Raw genomic sequence first — 18,688 nt, forward strand, 5'->3', positions numbered from 1 at the left:
AAGCCCAACACATTCACTCACCCTACAGTAGTCTAAATGCTTCTACAGGGAAGTTTTATTTTAATAGTAACCTAAATAACTGAGAGGACAAATCTGGAGACAATGCCCTGGATGAATGCAAAGATCCTGGGGTGGGAATGAGCTTTGGGATAACATGTCAACCTCCAGGTTTTATATTTGAGAGAAATAGTACAGCTGGGACCCGCAGCAGTAGGCCTAGGGTGATCACCTGGAAATGGATAACTAAAACAGGTGCTGTGGAGAAATAAGTCCTTTGCAAAGAAGGGAGGGAAAAGTGTGAGGTGTCACCAAGTTGGATGGATCATTGTTGCAGATGCTGAATGCACCAAACAGGACAGAGCTGTGCTATGGGAGTGACCATTTAAATTGTCAATGAATGGCTTGTGGAAGGGCTTAATAAATACCTGCATTCGGTGAAGGACTGACAGTCTGATGGCATGCTTCTCAAAAGAAATGTTTGGGAAGAGACAGGAAACGATCGAAAAATAATGAGATAAACAAGAAAAGAGTCTATTTCCCAGGCTCTGGTCCAAGATCACGAGAAGCCATGACTGTACATGCTAGCCCAATCTCAGGGGCAAGACCAAAGAAAACAGGCAGAGAACAGGACTCAGGAGATTTTGCTGAGTTCATACATCAGGCATGGAGCATTGAGAAGCCACAGCACACATAGGACTTGACTAAATCACGGATACATTTTGGGCCAATTAAGTGATACCAATGAAGCAGGATTCGACCACTTTCTATCTCACGATAATGGAGAAGATTGGAACAGATAATGATAAGGAACCATTGAGGCCATATAGCAAAAAGATGAAGCATTTCAATTTCCTCCATTTCCCTGCTTGTAATCTAGCATAGTATTTAATCGATATCCCAGATTTGTTAGTCTAATATAAATTTTAGAGGTTGACGTGTTGACTCAATAAACACTGAGATTTTGGTTAGCAGCTGTACTTCCAGTTGATAGAAATGTTAAGAGCTGAAAGATCAAACTGGCTTCTCGTCCCCTGACAGCACATCAGTCTGCCCAATGGTTTCCCCAAGGCGCCTTATACTGCGGTGCCAGGCGCACAGCACCCCAGTGCGTGCCTTTTCTGTTCTGGTGATAGGAGAGGAAACAGCACGTCACATAGGAAAACCTGAGCGTGTTCCTGGATTGCCCGTGTGCTTGTGAGCCCCAGAACTCTGAAATTTCCCCAGACTTCACCGAAGCCTCTGAAACTGGTTAGAACTCAAGTTGGGTATGTAATGTAAAATGGGTCAAGCCTCTCTCTTCCTTGCTGCCTCAAATCTCCTGCTCTGAACAGATGAGTTTAAATTGCAAAATGAGCTGGTTCCTCCCAGCTCCGGGAGTTCATGCTTCTCCTTGAAACTTCAAAGAGAGTTATTGACTGCATGCAAGGAGTCCAGGTCCATGTAGCCAGCTGTTTCATTAAGGGACTTCATCCCTCCCACTGGGGTGGGCTGAATTTCTGCTGCAGTTAGGAAAATAAGGACAAAGAGTGGAGCAAACAGAAGCGAAAGAAAATAGAAATCAAAACACGAATCAATACACTCACAACATAATGAGGAGAGGGGGAGGAAAACATAATGAGAAGATACCAGGGTGGCTTTACAAGGCAGGTAGAGTCTTTCTCACAAGAACATTCACTCCATGTTGCTATTACTGTGCTTCAATTACGAGGTTCCGTTCTAAGAAAAACTAGAAAGAACTGAGTAGTGAATAATTTCATTCACACTGAGTCCAAACGGAGAGACCTGTGTGGTCTTCAAACACTTAATGGAAATTTATGGAAGCCTATGCATTTACTGTCAGGAAGAAGGTCTAGAACAACCCATGCAACTTCACAGTTAAGAGTAGGATTGTTTTAAGAGCTATGTATAATCACTTTTTAAACAGATTTCTGCCTCTCCTGAAATATTGTGAGCACATGTAAGTAAGATGCCTTAGTCTTTCTCCCTGTTTTTAAAACTCCATTCCTTTTGTCCAGTAACCTTGTCACCAGCAGAGTTTTTACCAGAGACTTCTGGAAGCTAATGTGTTGAAAGAGATGATGGCCATCTCAGCCATGACCAGCATCTAGAGAAGACCCCCAGGAGACCACCCGCTCATGGGATGGCTTATGAGGTCGTAGGACCCTGGCCCAACGCTAGGGTGCTGGGGGCCTTAATCTGAAGTTGAATTTCCTGGAGGCTTGGGAGCATGGAAGTTCAAAAACAAATTATGTTGATTAAAATTTTTGAGGTTCTGTTCTAGGGTCCACGCCTAACATAAATGCATGGTTGTGTCAACAAAAATGTACACACACACGGACTTGTGTGTTATCTCATAAAAGAGTGTTCTGGAACTAGACACACCAAACTGTGAACAGAGGCTGCTTCTGAAGGTTAGGGTAAGAGTGTGAAGGCAAGGGGGTGGGGAGAATCTTATTTTATTGCATTCTTCACTGTTTGACTTAAAAAGAGCTTTTAATAGACAATTGTCGGGGTGTCGTTACTGAGGTTAAAAACCAAGCTCCGCTCCCTCTATGATAACTTTCTAAGGAAGCAAAAAGACCAAAGGACAGTTCATGTACTCTTTTCAAAGTACATGTTTTCAATTCTAACACGGAATTCTTGGCAGTCACTAGGGCTTGCTGGACTGATTAGAAGAGTCCCAAACAACAGCCACCACCGTGAACAGGCAAGAGTCATCTCAACTTGACCACCCAGAAAATTGGAGCTTTTGCTCCTTCCTCACTCCTTTTACTCTTACATCCCTCCACTCCGTCCTACTCTCTTTGAAGCTCAACTGAGGATTACTAGGTGGATGAAGAATCAGTACAATTTAATGAGCTTGAATGTCAGCCAACACCCGTGATACCACACTCCAAATAAGAGACGTCTCCAGCAGCTCTTGGTTTGCTTGTTCTTTTGTCTATTGTTTTGAGGTAAGAACACTTCACAGGAGACCTACCTTCCTTGAATTTTAAAGCGCCCAATACTCCCCTGTTAGCTGTGGGCCTTGTCCTACACAACAGATATCTAGAACTAATCTAACACAACTGAAACTTTATTATTTCCTTCAAATAATTTAATTAAGCACAGTGACCCTCCAGTTGGAAGAACAATATTTTAATTTAAAACCTAAGTTGGTGTCTTCCCTGGTGGCCCAGCAAGGGTTGAGTCTCTGTGCCATCACTGATATGGCCTGAGTTCGATCCCCTGCCAGGGAGTGAACCAGGTGGTGCAGTAGACCTCTTCTGTCTCCCCACAGCTCCTCTTCATAATCACCTTAAATGAACTCACTGATCAAAAGATGCAAGACTAGCAGAATGAATTACAAAGCCCAATCTTCTGATGTTTATAAGGAACTCACCTGACCATCAAGACAAGTCGAGACTTAGAATTAAAGGCTGGAAGACAGTTATACAAGTAAATGACTACAAGAAATAAATCAGAAAGTTATTAGTATACCTGATAAAATAGACTTTGAATCAAGTAAGGTAAAAAGAGCTAAAGAATGAGACTATTATGATGAAGGGTCTAATACAGCAAGAATAAATAACAAAGGCACACACCTCGCATGATGGCTCACCAAGAATACCTAAAACAGTTAACAACAGAGCTTAATGCAGTTATGGGTAACACTTGGGGAATCTTCATATCCCACTTACTATGGACAGATCAACAAGACAAAGCATAAGTGAAGAAACAATAGCTTTAAATGAGGAGCGAGACCAAATAAGTCTAAGAGAGGTCTATAGAGAACTGCACCTCAGTACTGCTGCATACACATCTTCTTTTCAAGGGCACATGGACCACCTTTAAGAATAGACCATACTTTGAGATACAAGTCAACTGTCAATAGAGTCACAAAGACTGAAATTATCTTCAGTGCCTTCTCAGACTATGGTGCTATGAAACTAGAAATGAACTGTAAAAAAAAAAGAACAAAAACAATAGGAAAAAATATGAATAGATGGTAACAAAGCAATTTGCTTCTTAATTCAACTGAATGAAAGAGGAGATCAAAGCAGAAATGTAAAAAATACCTTAAGACAATTCAAAGTTATGATACAAGTTTCCAGAATCTATGAGATGCTGAACAGCTGCTTTAAGGGTAAAGCCCATATTAAAAAGCAAGAAAAGGGGGCCTCCCTAGTGATCTAGGGGTCAAGTCTCAGTGCCATCACCCATGTGGCCTGATTTCGATCCCCAGCCAGGAAGCTGACCCCCCCTCTCCCACCACTCTCACTGTTCCCCTCAGCAAAGTATTTCAGTCAACCCTACTGTTGTGCCCCCTCTCTGTCCCTGGTGAGTCCTCTCATCCCTGTACCTGCACCTCTGGTCCATACTCCAGTTCTATGGAAAAATAAATGAATACATCTTAAAGAAAAAAAAAAAAACAAAAAAAAAAGAAAAACCCTAACCAAAATATGGAATTTTTTTTAAAGATTTATTTTTTTATTCATATAGAACTGGGGTTACAGGCCAGAGATGTGGAGGGTGAGAGGATTCACCAGAGACAGAGTGGGGAGCAGAACAGGCAGATGGATGAAGTACACTGCTGAGGGGAGCAGCAGGTGGGTCAGGAGAGGTCTGCCGCGCCCTGTGGGTCACTTCCAAGGCAGGCGGGGATCGAACTCATGCAGAAGTGGTTTAAGCTTCTTAGTGCTGCACTTTAACACCCTGCACCAACAGGGAGGGCCTATGGGATTTTTAATAATGTTTAGAAACATTAAAGGAAACAAGTCCACTCCCTGAACAAGGGCTTCCCAAGCTGGACCCTGAAAAGGCACTGGCCACTCAGAGGCAAGCAGACCACCCCACAGTGTGCCCCTACTCGGATGAAGAGAGTGTTCCATTGCCAGGCCTGGGGTGAAAACTCTTGAGTACAAAATAAGAAACTTCCAGAACAAAGAGATGTGTTTATGATGCTTGACTGAAAGCTGCTTAGTATGAATGGGAAATAAAAACCTAGAAAATCTGCATCAGTCACTTCACTCTATTTGATTCCAGAGCAAATTTTGCCCTTTTTTGCCCCAACCCATGCACTCTTGGCCTCTGATCATGCTCTGGACCTGGGGCAGGCATAGGACTGTTCCCTGAGGGCCGTCAGGAATTGGAGTGAGGCTGACCCGTGGCCTAAAAAGCAGCCTTGCTGAAAGAAACGTACACAGGACACTTAGGTCCTTTTCATAAGAAATGAAAATGCAAAAAAAAAAAACTCTTTACCAGAAGGAAACATATGAGACACAAACAGCCCTTGGCATGGGGCTGAGTCACAGTAACAGCCGAGCCCTGGGGGGAAGAGTCTGAAATCTTGCATTTGAGAACTCTGACTTCGGTGCCAGGCAAAATTTCTTTAAAATACACTGTCCAAGTTTCTTTTGCCAGAAAACTCTGCAAGTTCCATCTGTCCTGATGTAGCAAGAAGCACAGATTAAAGTCAACCAAAAAGAAAACAAAATATACATATTGCATTTACACACAGAGCGGGCTGTACATCAATCCAGAAAATTCTCATCTTTACATATCAGGAGTGAGGAAAAAACATGAAGTGCATCTTCTGAGACAGACAGGCCAAGGTGAAACACTGATTTTCCTTTGAAATTGAAGGTACAGGACACAGGCCCTAGTAAAGAACTCTAATTCTATTTAAACTAATTTGAAGAACTGGAATGAATGAATATTTTTGAGTTAAAAAGCACACAGAAAGCTTCTACCAGATCTCAGCAGTTACTCCATGACCGGACTTAACAAATATTCTCTCTGAATCCTCCTGACCGCACCTTTAAACAGACGTTCTTTTTTATGTTTTAAATTTTCGCTTCTGTGTTTTAATTTCTTTTTTTATAGTTTGAATTTTTTTAAAGATCTATTTATTTATGCTTTCAGAACTAGGGTACAGGACAGAAGTGTGGTGAATGAGAGGATTCCCCAGAGACAGAGTGGGGAGCAGAATAGGCAGATCTACCGAAATCCACTGCTGAGGGGAGCAGCGGGTGGGTCAGGAGAGGTCTGCTGCACCATGTGGGTCACTCCCTGGCCAGGGATGGAACTCGTGCTGCAGAGGCTGTGAACAGCTTCATAATGCGGTGCTTTAACCTGTTGGGTCACCAGGTAGAGCCCTATTTTTTAGTTTTTTAATATATTCATTATGTCTCCCTCATTTTTGTACACTCCTCCCTCCTCCCCTACAGAGCGTCTCTGATCTATAGTTGTCTGATGATTTTGACTTTTACTTTATTATAGTTACTCTTTTTTTCTGATTCCTTTTCTGTTTTCTCTACATTCCTCCTATAAATGAGACTATTCTTCTCTCTTTCTTTCAGACATTGTATGTGTGCGTGTGTGTGTGAGAGACAACCCAAAGGTCCAAAGAGGCTATGCACTACTCCAAAGTCACACAGCTGAGAAGTGGCAGAGCTGGGTCTGGAGTCCTACTTTTCCACACCTATGCCCTCCCTTTGCTGTGTAGGAAACAGGGTGTCTTGCTCTGTATCTTCTAAAGGTGAGAGATAACCAATATTAACTAAACTCTGGAACATTTCTTTTCCCTGGGGAACACTAGGCACTGAACAAGTTTGTTCTTTGTGGAAATCTTCTGCGATCGCCAGTGTGTTGTTTGAGGCCAGACGCTAGACACCGACACCTTGCAGTGGAGAAGGTGAGGTCCGGGGAGCCATCTCTTCTCCCAGGCTGCTTTGCTATTCATATCCCAAAGCAGCCTCAGCAGATCCAGGGGGGCCCGTTGTTCAGTACTTAAAAAGATTTCAAACTTCGTCTTAAATCTTTCAGCTTTAAATCATTTTTCTTTTATTCATTCTTCAGGGGTTTCTGAGGGATTGCCAATACTTGACTCTGTTTTGACAAAGTATCCTTGGATATCAGATTAGATAAGAAGATGAATTGTACTTAAGGCTGCACATAAGTTAAAAGCCCAGGAGTTTTAGTGGAAAACTTTCTCAAACACAGTTAAATCTCGAAGCTGGCAAAGAATGGAAGGGGTTGGGCTTATTTATAAAATAATCCAATTCATGAATGTATTTGCTGGGATTATTGAAACCCAGCAGCAGGAAGATTTCCTACATATTTTCCCCAAAGAAGCCTAGACAGTCCGCAGAAATCCCCTATGAAGAGGGAGAAAACATTTATTCTAAATGGAAAAGAATATCTAGATGATGACCAGGGATAAAATTTCTATACTTCACACATTCCACTCTCTGCAACTGGGTGTGTTTCATAATAGCTGCTGGATTCCTGCTGTAGCTGTCATTATCTGCTCACGGGTGTGACGTGTATAGCATGAGTGTTAACCACTTGCAGGAAAATCTGCAGGCCAAGTCAGATTCTCTTAAGCAAATGTTTATCACCAAGACGCTTTGCGTTACCGAACATGCGAGCATTGACAATTCAGATGAAACGTTACTCAAAAGCGAAGGTGTTCTCAGGAACATCCTAACACTTTCATTTTGCTCATCTTCTCCGCTCTATGTATTATAAATGAGTGTAGAAGAAATCCTGCAATAGCTAACAAGTGGAAGTTCGGAGTGATAAGGAGGCAGTGGACCAATTAAAGTGGTGCTGTTTGCTTTGATATCTTCATCACACATCAAATGATAGTGGGGCTTCTGTCCGTGGGGTTAGATTTGGGAAACAGGATGACAACAGAGGAAAGCACGATGCAGTGAACTCTGGTTTTCGGTGGCAAATGACCTGAGCAGAAGTTTCAACTTTGACAATGTATTCCTGTGACTGTTTTTGTTTCAAAGGACCCATCTTCCAGACACCCCACTTTGGGGTTTCACCTAGATGAAGCCCCAGTTTTCATTTAGAAGATGCATGTGCCTATTTCAAGGTGGTGAGGAGCAGATGGGAGAAGAGCAAAGAGCACAAAAGCAGCTCACCACAACCTCTCTCCACCTTTATCTGCTTCAGCAGGTCCCTTACAAGACCCTTTCCTTTGGCCAGTTTTTCTTGGGAGCAGGACGGGATGGTTTTCCCAAGCATTTCTGCAATACCATCTTAATGGTCAGAGAGAAGAAAAAATGTACTTGGAAAACATATCACCAAGTTAGGCAGGCGTGAACAGTGCATCCCCAGAATATATATTTACAGTGACAGAGGACCAGGGAGTCACCTGGCATTAGTGCCAAGATCACACATTAAGCAAAAATGGGTGGTGGGGAAAGTCAGACAAATAACTTCCCCCTTTTTCTCCATCCTGCAGGGCTTCCTCGCAGCCCTGCTGGAAAACTCCAGCTCTCCAAGCAGACTTACTCACAGAGGGGCCTGTCGCCTTACACACACTGTGGCTCCAAGAGAAGGGCCCCCCGGGAGCACCCCAGCCCCACCCCCACACCACCTGCCTTGCAGCACGCACACGAGATACCAGCACTCAAGGCCTGGCCTGGCCGCTGCCCCCAGAGTCCCCAGCAAGCTCCCACCACCTCCACATCCATGATGATGGAGGTCTCCTCTGGAGAGCCTGGGAATTTGGGTCTGAAGGCTTCCAGAACCAGGCAGTGTGTGGGTGAGCCCCATGCATGGGAAACTGAGGACCGGGGTCCTCGCTCTAGCCCAGACTCTAGTTCTTATTAACTGTGTCCCCTCTCCCTCCCACTGGTGTGGTGGCAAGAACCTCACCTGCTTTCTTAGCTGGACCTGCCAGCTCAGGGTCCAGAAAGGCGTGGGAAGGTCCTGAACAAGCCATGAAGCAGCACATGAGTGCTAAGTATCGCTATGGAATGCGAATTTGGTTCCATGAGCTCTGTGGCCTCTTTCTGTCTAAACAAGGTCAGTGTTAAAACTTCAGGCAGGTTCTGCATGTCTTTTGGCCGTTAGGGAGATAATATCGTACCTCAGCAGTCACTGAAAAAGGACACACAAGCCAAATGCTGAAGACTGTCTTCTCTCCGCAGATGAAGGCTTCCTGGCTTCCAGCCACACCCACCCCTGCTGCAGCTGTCGGCCTCCAGCCGCAGGGGCAGAGCTGAGCATGGGCAGCTGCAACAGAGACTGTCTGGCCTGCAAAGCATAACATACTGGCTTCATAGAAAATGTGTGCCGAGGTCTGGACGAGAGAAAATGCAAGGTGTCTCGGTCTTCGTGGCTACCAGCGTCCATCACAGATGACCAAGTCTTATCTACACTGGACTTCAGGCTTATTATTGTATCTGCTTTTTCATTGCCACTTGCAAGTACATTTAAAAGGTGTTATGTGGGGCCCTCCCTGAGAGGCGAAAGCCACTTCAGCACGAGTTCAATCTCCATCCCGGAGGTGACCGCATGGCGCAGCAGACCTCTCTTGACCCGCCCGCTGCTCCTCTCAGCAGTGTACTTCATTGATCTGCCTGTTCTGCTCCCCATTCTGTCTCTGGTGAATCCTCTCACTGCCCCCGCACATCTGGCCTGTATCCCAGTTCTGTATGAACAAATAAATAAATAAATAAATCTTAAAAAAAAAAAAGTCTTGGGGCCCTGGACACAGCAGTCTGGATAAGCACTGGTTATTTGGCCTGAACCCCTGGGGCATTCCTCCTTGAATTTACTGGGGTTCGTAGATATATCTCCTTCTTCGGCACTAATCTGTGGGCTGTGACCAGCCTTTAGTGCTACAGTGTTGCCCTGAGCTGTGTCACTTGCCTTGTGCCAGTCCCAGACTGCTTGGCCGAATCTGGAGAAGGGAACTTGCCTGGTTTGTTGGGATTTGGGATCGCATATAACTAATAAAACCTATACCCAACACAGCGGGGCTATCTGCATTATCCTGGCTCACTGTGAATAGGCTCATCTGCCTCGATGACAGTTTGACTGAAATTTTTCATGAGTTTCAGAAAGATAAAGTGGGGGGAGAAAGAGCTTCAAGCCCTCACTAACCTCGGACTCAGCAGGAGGAAAATGACTACTATGAGGAGCATCAGCCCCCCCACTTCTTACTGGTCCCCAGTTGTCCTCTGACAAGCCAGGCTCTCTCCTTGGTGCTTTGGAGGGTAAACCACCCCCCCACACACACACACAGTGTCCCATAGTCACCCCCCTCACCCACCCTGACCCCCGCCGGCTGTTTTCTGTGCTCTGTAGTTAGGCTGCACTTCTCTAAGCCTTGGATCTTTGGTTTTATGTAGGATTCTGAAAGCTCTGAGAACCTGCACTCTGATTTGAATTATTAAAGCAGGTCAGTATTTGTGCATTGAAGAACAAGATACTTTTTCAACCCCCCCCCCATGATATGAAAAAGGAAGTGTTTCAGCCAGCAGTTACACATGGATAATCTTTGTATCACCCCCACTTTTTCTGGGGGAGGCATAATTTCTCCATTCCTCCTTGACTTTTCTCTTTCCTTCCATGTTCCTCCCTCAAGCAGCAACGCCTCACCCCCGTCATTTACTGGGCTCGGAGTCAAGGAGCATTCTAGGGCTGTGGGAAGTGACTCACATTCGATGTGTTATTCTCTGCATTTTCCTTTGAGTTTTAGTTTGATTTGACCACAACTGCTTTCATTCTTTGTACCTAAAACCAAAACACATTTGACCTGTTAGGCCAATACTCAGCTACCAGAACACTGTGAACTATGGAAAGACTTGCTTCGATCTCCATTGGAGCCCAGCACCTAGAATACATATCTAGTTCTGTCTCTATTTCCATCTCCATCAGTCATATCCATCCAGTGGGTAAATGGATGAACAAGCAAGCATGAGGCAGGAGGGAACTCACCCAACAACTTGGCCATTCAAACGTGGCATATGGGAGAGGCTAAGTGAGCGTGTCCTCAGCCACTGAACCTGACTTCTAGAGTAGGAGAGACTAGGACCAGCCTCCACTGTTCAAATTGTAGCTTTGACATTATTTAGTTGCTAAAGAGACGGGACACTTCCTACCCACTGGGTTCACTCTAGAATTAGACTGCGAATAAGAGAAGTCACCTTGGAATTTTAATTCAGAACACCAGCCTTGGAGAAGCATATTCCCCATTTACTGTGAGTCCTGAGACCCGACACTTGCCTCTCTCGAACTTCGGTTGGCTTATTTACAAGACAGATCAAAACAGTGTTTCCTTACAGGTTCACTGGGATGAAACAATTATTGTAGATTTTACTAGTGGTAACTGCTCAATAAATATGAGCTATTTTGTCCATTTTTCTTCTGTTCCCTTAGTAAAGACCATGTAGTTCTTGGAATGCTGAAAGGACGTCTTTGAAGGGTAGTTCCATGGAAGAGACTTAAATCTGATGTGTGGCTACAACATTACATTTGTGGCAGAGGACTATGAAGTAGAATAACAGTATGATATGGATTTTGGAGAGAGATTCTTTCCACCACACCAGCTAGACTATTTGACAAATAAAAATTGTACCCCTGTTCATGTTGTTAACTTCTTAGAGCTTACACCCTATTGTGAGTTGAACTGTACCCCCAAAAAATACAATGAACTCCTGATCCTAGACATCAATGATGTGACTTTACTTAATTGAAACAGGTTTTTTGCAGAAGTAATCACGTGAGGACAAGGTCATGCAGGATTATGGGGGAACATAGATCTATTCACAGGTTTCCATAGATTGAGGGAGTGATTTGGAGACACAGAGAAATGTGGAGAGAAGAGAGCCACATGGAACTGAACAAAATTGAGAGTCACAGCCAGGAAGACCTGGAGTTCTCAGAAGCAGGAAGAGGCAAGGAAGGCTTCTTGCCCTCGGGGAGCTTGACACTCTAGCCCCTTAATGTCAGGCTTCTAACCTAGGGAACTGTCAAGAGGATGACTTTCTGTGGTTTTAAGCCACCCTCTCTGTGGTACTCTGTGGCAGCTACCCTAGGAGGTGAGCATAATAAACCACCTGTACTTTTCACATTCTATCACTTTTTAACAATGATGGGGTATCAGCAATCCCCAAAACCAGAGAGTTCGTTGGCATAAATCCATGTTTGATGATGATAAATATCACTCATGTGCTGCTTCATGGCTTGCCTGGGACCTTCCCACACCTTTCTGGACCCTGAGCTGGCAGGTCCAGCTAAGGAAGCAGGTGAGGTTCTTGCCACCACACCAGGAGGGAGAGGGGACACAGTTAATAAGAACTAGAGTCTGAGCTAGAGCGAGGACCCTGGTCCTCAGTGGGGCTCACCCACACTGCCTGGTTCTGGAAGCCTTCAGACCCAAATTCCCAGGCTCTCCAGAGGAAACCTCCATCATCATAGATGTGGAGGTGGTGGGAGCTTGCTGGGGACTCTGGGGGCAGCGGCCAGGCCAGGCCTTGAGTGCTGGTATCTCGTGTGCGTGCTGCAAGGCAGGTGGTGTGGGGGTGGGGCTGGGGTGCTCCCGGGGGGCCCTTCTCTTGGAGCCACAGTGTGTGTAAGGCGACAGGCCCCTCCGTGAGTAAGTCTGCTTGGAGAGCTGGAGTTTTCCAGCAGGGCTGCGAGGAAGCCCTGCAGGATGGAGAAAAACAACTGAAATCATCTGACTCCCCCATCTCCTGCATCTTATGGTGGAAAATAAGTCAGCGAATTAGTGCTCCTTTGTTCTTAGGTTCGAATTTGAGAAAAGTATATGGACTCCTTTGGATCCCATAGTTTCTGGGCCTTCCCTGGTAGCACAATGGGTTAAAGCGCAGCTACTTGGGTTCAAATTGGATCCCCAGCCCTAGGGGGGTGACCCACAGGGCACAGCAGACCTCTCCTGTCTCCCAGCTATACCCCTCAGCAGTGCATTTTGATGATCGGCCTGTTCTGCTCCCCACTCTGTCTCTGGTAAATCCTGCCACCGTCCCTGCACCTCTGGCCTGTACCCCTATTCTGTATGAATAAGTAAATAAATCTTAAAAAAAAAAACAAAAAAGACAGTTTCTCTAAATATATGTCTCCAGGTAGTAAAATGGCACTATAGGATGAACCTGTCAACCTGCTCTGTGTGTTTTGTATAAAACTGGAGAACAGTACCGATGAGTCTGAGGCAGCTGGCATTTCTCCCCATCCCTTGTCTTAGACATTGTTCTCATGACTTGTGAGTGTTTTCTAGCCCTTATTTAATTTCACTTTACTAGACACCAATATAAATATGCACACACATACCTGCATCTATAATAGGCTCAGAGAACCTACATTCACTACAGGTAGCGTATACTATGTGTCTAGATGTGTTTATTTTTGCATGTGTGTGAAAGATGCCAACATTCAGATGCTCAGCAGCTTAAAGGAAAAACCACAAAGAGACTTTTGCAGAGACTTCTGAGGCAGAAATAAACAGCCCTGGAGAGACGCATGAGAATTGCGACTGGATGCACCAAGGCTAGTTGCTGATGGCACTTCTACACACACCACACTAGTACACAGAGAACATTTCTAGAAAAATGTGTAATCATGAGCAGTTTGGGACTGGGAAAGTAGATGAAGGCAAAGTTTTCTTTCTCTCTTTTATTTTTCATTACATGGGAAAGGTCTTTATTTTTGATTTTATATATATTTTTACAGCATTCTTCATTTTCATACAATGCTTGCTTTATCCACTCATGTGTGGTCCCCAAGGTGTTCCCACCACTGACTCTCCCCTGCACCAACACCATGGTCCCTCATCTATTCTGCCCCCAGTTTCTTCCCCACACCTCCTGCCCCCAAAGAATCTCTCTGGTTTATAGTTGCCTGTTGATTTTGATGTATACTTTGTCATAATTACTGTCCCCCCCCCACCCCTCCTACCCCTTGATCCTTGGGTCTTTAAACAATCTGTATGTGTCATTTAGCTAATTAAAAGCTATTAATAAAAGCAAGATCTGCAGCAGAAGCTTTCCCAGTAAGGACGGCAAAAGGGAGACTCCTGGACTGGGCAGGAGGAAGAATCTTGCAGATACAGGCGATGGCAGTTTGGGGGAATCAAAGGACACGTGTATGTGTGCATCCTGCTTCTGACACTGAACCTCAGAGACCCCAAGGCAAAGCCAGTCGAGGTCCTTGCCTGTGGTCTGTCCCCTGCCTCTCCCCACCACCCACCCTGACGTCCAGGCCCTGCCACTCCCTGCTGCTTCCTCTCGGTGCCCAACTTGCAGCCTGCCACCTCCCCAGCTCACCTGCCCGGCTGACCACAGCCATCACCACCCTGCAGTCACTGAGGGACCCTCGCTGTTCCCTATGCTCCTGCTGCCTCTGCTCGCCTTGCAGGGCACTTCAGGGGCTACCCCTGCTCTCTGAGACCCTGGAGTTCAGCCGCAATGACTCAGCCATCCTGCTGTCTGACACGCTTTAGTAAAAGATTTCAACAACAACAACAAAAACCGGGCCCATGTCCCTTGCCCCCTTCTCCGTAAAACAAAGAAGCAGAATTAGATGTAGTTGGAGTCAGCAAGTGGACTGCAGCAGCACCCGGCCCCACAGGCCTTCCTTGGCTCTGGAAAGCACAGAAAGATGGGTGCAACCTTCCAGAGGAAAGAGGATCACAGGCGGCACTGAAAAGACTTGGGTTCAGTTTTTTGCCTGTGTTCTCATTTGCTGGATGATCCCGAGACTCTCCCTCCCGCCAGCTGGAGAAATTCCTGACAGCAAAAGCAGCAAGGAAGCATTCTGAGCTCTCCAAGGCATGGAGGAGAGGCGAGCAGAGCTTTAGCTCCTGATAGACGATACCCGTCCCGAGGTTGGCTGCTCGCTAATCATGCAAGCTACATCATTCGTCCTTTAAAAATGAGCCATAATCCCCAAAGAGTGCTTCCCGATTATATCAGATGGAAAAGGGCGTTTTTAAGGACAAGGCTATCACTGCTATACATTAACCTACACCAAATCAATCCATTTCCAAGTGAAGCCCTGCCCTAAAAACTCACTAATGGGGCTCGGTGTAGTCTGTTCATACGATGGACAGTCAGGAATCATGCATAATGCAACAGTGTGGATGCTAAAAGCAGCTCCCACATACTAATTTAATCTTGGCTTAATGGACCCAGGGAACCGGTCTTCAAAAGTGACTGCCAGTGAAATTCTGGGGGGCCCTCCCAGCAGCGCGAGGAGGCGCAAGTCCCAACACTACCTTTCTGTTAGCCTGCCTTTCAACCAGCACCTCTGAGAGGCAACCCCAAACTGTTGAAATTAGGACTCACTTGTATCAACTTTGATGAACTGTGTAATATAGATGTCTGTGCATTTGCATAGATCTATAGATTGAAATATTGCCCGTCATACCTCCAAGTCCACATGCTTCTGTCTGAGTCAAGGGACTCCTTCACGCTCTTGAAGATCAGAAAGCTAAGCAGACTCAGATTCTGCCGCCCCCAGGCCATGCCAGAGAGACAGTGTCTGAACAAAGATCGAGGATGTGAAGCCTGTATACAATCAAAGGCGGCAGAATCACACCGTGTAGCCTGTCTCCCAGGGACCCCCGAGCCCCGAGCACGCGCGTCCCACCAGGATGGATGAGAAGAGAGCGTCTGCCTGTGCAAATGCAAGTGGGTGCATGTTGGGTGCACCCACACACACCCACATGCACACACAGGGGCCCCACCATTGGCCTGAGCAGGTTTATGTCATGATCTGACATTAAATCTAGTTAAGTTGACTGCAAACAGCCAAAGATAGCACCTTAGAGTGAATTTCGTTCAAGCCACGTACTTTACTTACAATCAATGTTGCTAATTGACTTCAGTCTCTGAGGGTCAGCTCTCAGAGGGTCAGGCAAGACAGGATGTACAGAGCATGGGGACAGGAAGTGGCGCTAGAGGGAAGAACTTGGAGAAGGGAGAGAGGGGAGGCAGAATCCTTGGCATGCCAGTTCGCAAGTCAAAGGAAAAGTGGCTAAAATAAAAAAAAAAATCGAAACTAAACCATGTTGTTTAAGGTTGGAAAGACGACTGGTACAATGTTGAAATATAAATTTCAGCCATTAGGAGGAGGTGATTAAGGGGAGGGCTGCAAACGGGCCAAAGGAATCCTCATCTTACATAAAGGGAATGAACAGCTATTGACGGGGTGATAACGAGAAATGGAGCCGCGGACGCTGCCATGGAAAGAGCAAAATACAGGAGCCCACAGGGTCTGACGCGCTAGAACGGAGTTAGCAGAGGGAAGAGGCACTTTCTTATCATTTGTGACAATGCGGAAAACTATCACTTGACGATACATTTTTAGATAGAGGGAGATATGGAATAAGTTAGTGTGGCTTTTGTATGGAAGTCGCTGGGTTATTTGTGTAAAACCATAGGTGTTTATGGTCCAGATGCATTATTATTCCTAGGTGCCATTGAAAACATATGCGAATTGTTTAATAAACTCCTCACAGTGTCTCTGGAGGAAGTGTGTCCCACAGACATCCCACAACGACGGAAGTGACATCTCCCTGCAGTTTCTCACCAAGGTCTCAAGTTTCGTATGAGGGGACAGCCCTTGAATGAGGCTACTGCAATTGAGGAACCTACCTGCAATTTAGTTTCCTTTAACTAATCTAAATTTAAATGTCAACATGTAGCTAGTGGATGCTGGGTAACACAGAGAGAGTCATGAGTCATACTGAGGTGTGGAAGACTTTCCTTTTACTACTTCCTACATTTCTGCCCTATTTGAAACTCATGTAGCATTAATAGGATACTTGCATCATTTACAAATTTATAATCCTCAGGACTTTCTTCTTTTTTGTTTTTTTTAAGACATACAGAACTGTGGTACAAGCCAAAGGTGTAGGGGCGGTGAGAGGATTCACTAGAGACAAAGTGGGGAGCAGAACAGGCAGATCCATGTAGCTGAGGAGAGCAGCGGGCGAGTCAGAAGAGGTCTTCTGCGCCATGTGGGTCACCTCCAGGGCGGGGGATCGAACTTGCACTGAAGCAGCTGCGCCAGCTTGCAGTGCTGCGTCCTAACCCATTGCAACCCCTGTGCCACCAGGGAGGGCCCACTTCTCAGGACTTTCTAATACGAAATAGAAATTAAAAAACAAGCAAAAGGAAACAAACATAAAGTAAGGCAATTAAAAGTAAGAATTTTACAAAGTAATTGAAAATATTTTGAGAAAAAGAAGTAAATAAATAGATACCCCGTTTGAATGCCTTTCATCCCTGGCCTTTTCTGTGGATCTCCAGGCAAATATTCTTGCATCATCTTTTTATACCACAAGCACTTAGGTTTCTGCTTCCTCTGCTCTGCTAAGCTAATTACTACTCTTTGTTCTGTTTTCAATCCCTCTGTATCCCTCTGTATCTGCAGTGTCTTCCTCCGCTCCCATCTCTGCCCTTGCTGATATAAGGGTAGATATATCGATAGCTTTTATTCCTTAACTCTCATGTAAATGAAAGTGTCAAGACACATGTATTCTTTTTGCCATATTTACTCCAACCCGAGGGGAAGAAATTTGCCAAGAATTAGTGGCAATATGATCTAGATCATCTAATCCCTAACCTGGTCCCTTTCCATCCACCAAGCTGTTCTACCATCTGGAATCTGATAATCTCTCAATTATCGTCAAAATAATGACTTTGCCACTTTTTTAGCGATGGAACCTCAAGAAGTTCCTTAATTAGTAAGTTATTTAAACTCAGTTGCATCATCCACAGAATTAAAATAATAATTGATCTGACCTCATAAGGTCGTGGTGAGGATGAAATGAGACATTGCAAAGAAAGTGGTTTAGCACAGAACTGTCAGATCGAAAGTATTCAATAAATGGTAGCTGTTGTTCTTTTAAACACACCAAAACTAAAGTATATTTTTGTCTTGTGTTTCCTAACTCTGCAAGGCAAGAGATTTCTGGTCTCCTAGCACTTAAGATATTACTCCATCTTTCTCTCGTTTCTTTATGGCTTGTCAAACCATTTCAGGCTTATAAAATTGAGGCACCATTACTTTTAAAGAAATGGCAAATAATAAAAAGGTAAAAACTCTGTTAATAGGCAGTATTTTTTCAATGCAAAACTGTTTTGCCATCAACAGGAAGTGGGCTTTTCACTGCCTAGTTCAGGTCAGCCTGATACACAAGGAGTAGACATAAGCAGGTTGTAGCAAACAGTCCGTCCATAGGGCCAGGCCCTCGGAAGTCCCCGGGGCCATAGCAAAACATGATGGAGCCCAGTGTCTCCCTCCTTACATTTGGCTGCCTGTTTTTCAAATAGCTTTCTGCTTATTATAAAAGTTGGAAAAACATCAGAAAATAGGGCAAAAATAAATATCACTCATAATCCTGACTCTTAAAACCACCCAAGTGAAATATGTTAAAATCTTGGGTCCTCCCGGTGGTGCAACCCGTCAAGTCTCAGTGCTATGAAGCTGTCTACGGCCACTGCAGCACCAGTTCAATCCACAGCAGGAGGTGACCTACATGGCTCAGCAGACCTCTGTCTCTCCTGCTGCTTTTTTCAGCAGTGGGTTTTAGTCAATCTGCCTGCTCTGCTCCCCACTCTGTCTCTGGTGAAGCCTCTCACAACTACCCCATTCCCCTACCTCTGGACTGTACCCCAACTCTTATATGCATAAATAATGCTTTAAAAAATCTGTTAAAATCTTGATATACAACCATTTCCAAGAAATATGCCTGCATATGTAAATCTAAATCTAAAGAGTTCAAATATCCAAAAAATACACAAATATAAATGCCCGTTATATAAATCTTTACGTTACAATGCTTAATTGCAAAAATGTAACACAGACAATATGTAACTTTATAAGGACATGAAAAGGACCATAAAGTCCATACTGATTTCAAATATTTATATTTATA

This window comes from Condylura cristata, unplaced genomic scaffold, assembly GCF_000260355.1.
Source record: "Condylura cristata isolate star-nosed mole 26May11 unplaced genomic scaffold, ConCri1.0 scaffold00039, whole genome shotgun sequence".
Lineage (NCBI taxonomy): Eukaryota > Metazoa > Chordata > Mammalia > Eulipotyphla > Talpidae > Condylura > Condylura cristata.